This window comes from Ostrinia nubilalis, chromosome 6, assembly GCF_963855985.1.
Source record: "Ostrinia nubilalis chromosome 6, ilOstNubi1.1, whole genome shotgun sequence".
Taxonomy (NCBI): Eukaryota; Metazoa; Arthropoda; class Insecta; order Lepidoptera; family Crambidae; genus Ostrinia; species Ostrinia nubilalis.
Genome location: NC_087093.1, coordinates 4,456,967 through 4,463,985, shown reverse-complemented (window position 1 = coordinate 4,463,985; position 7,019 = coordinate 4,456,967).

Genomic DNA, 7,019 nt, shown 5'->3' with positions numbered 1-7,019 from the left:
TAGGTGTGATATTAGAGCCCTGAAGCTTAATTGCATTTAAAGCATAATTAATAAGCAAGTGAAATCGACAGTGGGAGACGGCGTATTTGACTGCACCAGACAGTCTGCCAACAAACAGTTGGCGGGAGATCATGCGGAGAGTTGTATCCGCCTCTATAACCGATGTGAACAACGCCTCAACGTGACCACACTGACCACGACCGCTCTGCCAAGAGCTAAACGAATCGAACGAAGAAGAAAGCTAAATAGGGATGTTTCCTGGGTCAAAAAGCAAGAGTTTTAATTAGTCCGTCAGTTAACTTATCAAAAAATACTCTACACGTATTTTTCACTTTTTCAAACTAATGAAAATTTAAAGAGATGAAGCGTGCCAAAGTTCATAGGAAGAGGCCCGTGACGTCAATAAGTGCATAAAAGTGCCGCACTTTGTGACGTCCCGCGGAACTTCAACGCACCATAACTATGTAATTATTTGTTTGATTGACAAATAAAAATATATGTGTCCAATATTTTTTGATATTAAACATGACAGACTAAAAAAAATTTTTTTAGGAAACTAGCCTATTAGGTAGGTCCCTGTTCCCAATACGTTTGCTAGATGACTCTCACTAAGGCTGTACATTGGAAATTGCTGTACTATTCCTGCCTTTCGTTCCGACTGCAGCTCTTGTGTAGCTAGGATCTAGAGCTTGAGCATCGGTAAGTCAATCAGTGCAGTCTTGGTTACACCCAAGGAAAAGTTTATCTATTTGAGAACCGGTGTAGATAGCATGGTGAGCAATAAATCAGCTTTAATTCTGTACTAAAACTCCTTCCTAGTCTTTTTCAATCTAAAATTCTAATTCTAACGTGTCGAATGTAAGCTTAGATAGAGACGTTTTTAAATTTCCACACCAAATCAGCATTAAAACTATTTTTTAAATATTTAAAAGTGCTGTTACACCTGTATAGCCCATATTGTGTGAATAAAGACTTGATTTGATTTACTAATTTATTTTGTGTCCGCATTTTCGCAGACGAAGTCACGGGGGGCTAGGCTAAGGCTAGTTCTTTATCTGAGCCCACCGAAGAACAGTCGCACGCGCACGCCCCGTCACGTTGGCGATAACCACCGCATCGGTCCACACCGAACGGGTTCGAACCCACCGTGGCCATCAGAGTTCAGCACACTTTAAAGAAAAGATAACGAAAACTTGGATTTAATTATCTTAACGGGAATGCTATCTGGAATGTGGGTTTGTAGAACAAAACATTTGGTGAGGAGGAATCAGAATGGTTGACCACTTAAAGTAGAGCAAAGCTTATGAAAGCATCCCTATAAATTTCATTGTGAAAAATGTGAGCTATTTCAAGCAAAGGAGAGCGATAAAAGAAAAGATGGTCGGCAACTTCCAGATGTGACGACTCGAGATCCGAGGAATCCTGGTTCGAACCCCGTTGTCTTTTAGCTGGAATATTGTTGATCACAACAATATTTATTAACCAACCTCCTAACACAAGCATAATCTAATTTAGCCTATTATATCTGGGGTTGATGGGGCTATTTACCCGAAGCGCTAGAAGGAGGTTTATTTAAAAAAAAGTTCAACGGAGGACAAATACGGAAATCTTTTTAAGTGCCTTACAAAATAATTTAAAAAAAGATTGACTCTATCCTGAAATCAATCCTGCCTTTTAAGGCAAAGGAGTAGGAGATGGAAAGATACACAAAAATGTATCACGTTACCATCATCTGAAAGTTTCGACCGAATGAACCCAGATATATGTAGATAGGTAGGTTCATTTCATCTACCTTGATCAAAACCAAGGAGTGCTGCAATTTAGTGCCATTATTTCATGTGCTGCTGACATCATAGTGTTTACTACAGCATCGTGTATCATGCACTGACTGGTGATTGTTCTCATGATTTCGCACGTCAATCATTAGTCGGTATTTATAATTAGTTATTGATAAATATTATCTGAACTCGGATGTGCCACGAGCTTACAAGTAATGAGGCTAGCGCGTTTCCATTCTAGCAAAAAATTGATAGAAGAACTTACTTGAATGCACTAATAGTTTCATTCGTTTCTAGTTAAGATTTTCTGCCTCTGTCTCTCTCTCAGATATCTGGACGCAGACCGCTACCATGGCTAAAATGATGATGATTCTTAATCACGAGGAGTCTCTACAACTGCATGTCAAACAAAGTTGAATGCATATGCCTAATAGCAAATATTATATTTAATTTAATTATTCAAGGAGGTCTGATAATAATAATAATAATAAAGCCCCGCAGGGCAGCTTTGTGGCGAGCTGTTGGTGAGTAGCGACACCACGGGGCCAGTTGTTAATCCGAGTGCTCCCGAGAGTCGGTCAAGACCCTCGTCTTCGGCTTGCCGAAGTGGAATCCGAGAGGGTCTGCAGGACTTTCACCTCTGGCTTGCCTTAACCGGCCGGCTAGAGTGGAGTCGCTAGAGCTATATGCTCCAGGGGTGGAAGTGTTAAAGGGCATAACGCCGCGAGTAACTTCGGAGAAAGCGCAGCACACCTCTCTACACCCCTGAGCTGGCAGACGCCAATGTTGCCCCTCAGTCCGGTCTATACGACCCATGACGCCAGGGGGGGCCCATTTAGTCGCTGGCTAGTCACCGCCTGCCATTTTTTTCAGTCCGAGACTATGAACCAGGCAGGTGTCCCGTAGTCTCCATCCATAGCCCAGTAACCAGTCCATCCATCCCTCATCCATAACCCTAGTCCATTCTCCAATAACTGCAATAGCTCCTGTGCACAGGCTGGGGCTGGTCTCTGGCTACATCCCATGATATAGTCAGAGACTAGATCCAGCATGTGCACCACTTTCACTTTTGTCGATTATTTTGCGCTTAAAACGGCCTCTACGTGTTGGATCTGTATCCCCACGCAAGCCTCATAAAGGACCGGGCCACTTTTGACCCGTGAGCTCCAAAGCGTACAAACATAATAATAATAATAATTAAAGCCTTATAAAGGACCGGGCCACTTTTGACCCGTGAGCTCCAAAGCGTACAAACATAATAATTTATTCATTAAAAATAAGAACATTGTAAGAACTTATTATGCTAGAGTTTACATATAGTTCAATAGTCTTTTGTAGCCTGAACCGTCCGTGATCCGTGATCGTGATGTCCGTGACGTAGGCAGTCGACGATAATAAAGCATTAAATTAAATATTTTGACTACTTGACCGATTTTTACCAAACTCAACCCCGAAGGATGGGAACAGTCTAAGTCGTCTGCTCGCTTTTTGGTATCAGTAGTTATGAGTACTTAAACATGTGATCTAGCTATTAATTTAGTGCTTATGTAAACAATTATTTGTGATTGCACCACTATCGCAATTCTAGTATTGATAACATAAGGCCCTAGGCTATGCCATTCATTTAGTTTGATCTCAAATTATTTTAGGCACTGATAGATAGACACTATTTGGTTTATCATCAGAATTTAATAAAGTTATTATCATAGTCAATTATGCAGTATTGTAAAGATTTGTTTTCTCGGCGTTCGTTAAAATTGTATAATTATTAATTAACGAATGCTTAATCGGAGACTACGAGTAATTGCGCCCCTCCTCCTTTCTTTGAAGTCCGTTAAAAGTGCTTTTACCCATTTGCAAACAATCAAAATGAAGAAATACAATAATTATATGACATGATTGTGCAAATAGAGCATTTAATCAGGGTCGAGGTACAATTTGATTTTCCTTAGGAACAGTACTATCTTATGCAATATTAATATTGGAAATAGAACACTAAATAAATTGCTTACGTAAATGATACAACACACATTGATAAATAAGACAAACGTTTGAGTGTACGGACGCGCCCTTTTACGGGGATAAGGGTATGTACTTAAGAGCTTTATGTACTACACAAGCAAGGACAATGACCTCAGAAATCCAAAGTTCGAGTAGATAACTTGGAGCATTTAAATAGATTGATAACTTGTGCGTTGACGTATATAATTGCAACTACTTTATTTTGATAAACATACGTATGACAATAAAGAAAATAAGAGCGAAAGATATCGTCCGTATTTTATCTGTTTATTTTTTTACTTCCTACTGCTTCATTTTCTGACAATCGTTAATCATAAATCATTTATCATCAAAATCTGTCCATCGATAAGCTATGCAAAGGGTTTAGTGGGTAGAAGCTTAAGTTATTTTCGGGGGAAGTTACCTAACTGTCATATAACTGTAAAGACAACAAGTTCAATGCTAGAGAGCTTAAAGTTTATGGGGTGAATTGAAAGTGCAAAAGCACTGGAACAATAAGTTAATTTTTATAAAAAAAAATTAAACCGACTCCAAAAAACATACACTAAAAAGTAGAAAAATAATTACTAATCTTATTTATTAGGACGAATTAATATTTATGTATACCATGATTGATACTTTTGGAGTCGGTGCCAAGATTATGAAACGTGTGAAGTTTGCCTGCTAATTTTTTTTTATAAAAATTAACTTATTTCTTGCTTTTTAGTTACTTATTATTACCTTGATGTTACCACTGAATGTAGGCCGTACATTGAGACTACATTCTTCATGTCAAGTGTAAAATAATAATCCCTACAAAATACAGGTTACCATATCGGCAACCTAAAAAGACCTTAAACCATCAGCCCACCTTAAAAACATGAAAGAATACAACTGTTGGTCTATTTGTACCTATAATATTTAAAGAGTTATCCTCCAACTCCTAAGCGTTAAGGAGTTGTACGTACCATGACCAGTTCATCATGATGAGATGATGACTATCTGATGCAAACACTTGAATAACTTTAGAAACTATACTTATGTATAAAATTAAAAGAATCATCCTCCAACTCCTAAGCATTAAGGAGTTTTACTTCTATCATCAGCTCATCAATATGAGATGATGATTTTCAGAAGCAAATGCTTGAATAACTTAAGAAAACGTTTGAAAAACGATATACGTGCCTATAAAATTTGAGGGTTGCCCTCGATTTCCCTAGGATCCCATCATCAGATCCTGACTTGGTGACAATGGGACCACCTCAGAAGTGTACCCTATCGAACAAAAAAATAATTTTGAAAATCGGTCCACAATTGACGGAGTAATCGGTGAACATACTCCTCCTTTTTTGAGTCGGTTAAAAAGACAAATTAATGACAGTCATTACTCGTCGGTGAAATACGAATATGTCTGAAGATCACAAACGATCACAAGTGATGGCCTTTTTTCAGGGGGCAAAATATAATGATTATGTACGAGTAGATAATGTAAACGTTTAGGATGTTTTTTAAATTCGCCGAATTTGTGTGAAACAATGTTTAAAAATTATAAATAACTTGAAAAAATCGAACTGCCTAAGGCGGGAATTGAACCCACGAAACAATGTTTCTCTAAAATTGTGCAATGTTTATCTCTAACAAGTAATTAAGTAATATTATTCCCCCTGTCTCTCTCGTTCTGAAAAATAAAAGATATAAACTTCCGTAATGTAAATACTAGCTCTATAATTCCTTTATGGAATTTTGTAAAATAAGACAACAGTAAACGCAAGGTGCTAATTACACTGTACTATTCCATGCGGAAGAAAATCCCCTATTGTTAATTAAATTATATGCAAACAACTAATATAATGAACTATGTCACACGTTCAGCTCAACGTAAAATAAATATTGTTATCACCATGCGATTTGAGTTTCCATTACTAATCGATATCATAGGAAAATCTAGGTTTTTTTATATTACAGTAGGAATAAACCAAACTCTTGTGCAATATGGCCTCATTTCATTGACAAAAATAAGAGATGGTTTTTTTTCGTAAACAAAGTCATTAATTTTATATTATTTCGATATTCATATAAGTAGTTATTGCTTCGTTATCGATTTTACATAATGCGTTTTTGTGCAAGCAGATATTACGTCGGAGATGAGTCTAACCAGAAAAATAACTGGTATGGTAATTTTCCTTTGTATCTATGTATTCACAATATCTGTTGCCATAGTATCTGCAAGCTCTACCAAGTCTTGGCTAATATTATTTTTTTTTTGAGGTAAAACTCTATCGCTATAAACAATAACACTACCTAGTTTTATTTACCACCTACTTGTACAACCTACTTTGATCTGTTAACCAAATACCGACGTCAGAATGATTACCATATTTATGATTATGGTGTATGCCACGATAAAGTTAACAGTCCAAGCAATTATGTCGCAAATGCTTTGCACATAATGAGTGGCCAAGGCTGTCCGGCATCCATGATTCATGACATAGATGCAGGTAAACAAAATGCCCGTGATAATCATAAGCAACACGTGGTTTTTTAATATTATTCATACATAATATTAACATGATATTCATGCATGCATACCAAATATAAACAGAACTATTAACAACAAATATAAAATAAATAATATGTGTTATACTAAGAAATATTTTAGTGAAAGTTCTATACACGATAATGTTATGTTAAAGGGGTTTAGATGAGATGGTTAGGGAGTCTATAAACTTCCACGATACTGGGTACAAATGCTCACTTATTTATTGCCCCCATTGCTAACACCATTATTATAAAGGTGATTAGCAATAATAAACATCTTTTGTTATATAAAATCGTAGTTGCTGACGCGAATGCAAGAATACAACGTCTGCATAACATTATAGCACCAGAAGCAATTCCCAGTGCTTCACAACAAAGCGTCAAGGCGGTCAACTCGATAATCGTTTTGATTACGCAAACCGATCGTCTTTAGTTTAAACTGTTTCCATTAATGAACATAAAAGTAACGCAGCGATGAGCCAGCTGATAAAATCCACACACAGTGGCTGGTTTAATTTCCGCATGGAAGGAAATGCGTATACTCTAACTAGAGACATGTGTGTGATTCATTCATTGTAATAACTCATTAACTACTAAAATCGTATCATTGTTATTGCAGGAAAAATACTACTTACTTGTAAGTAATATAAATTTCCCTATAATAACGTCGGAGAAAAGCAATTAAAGTGATGATAGTACTAA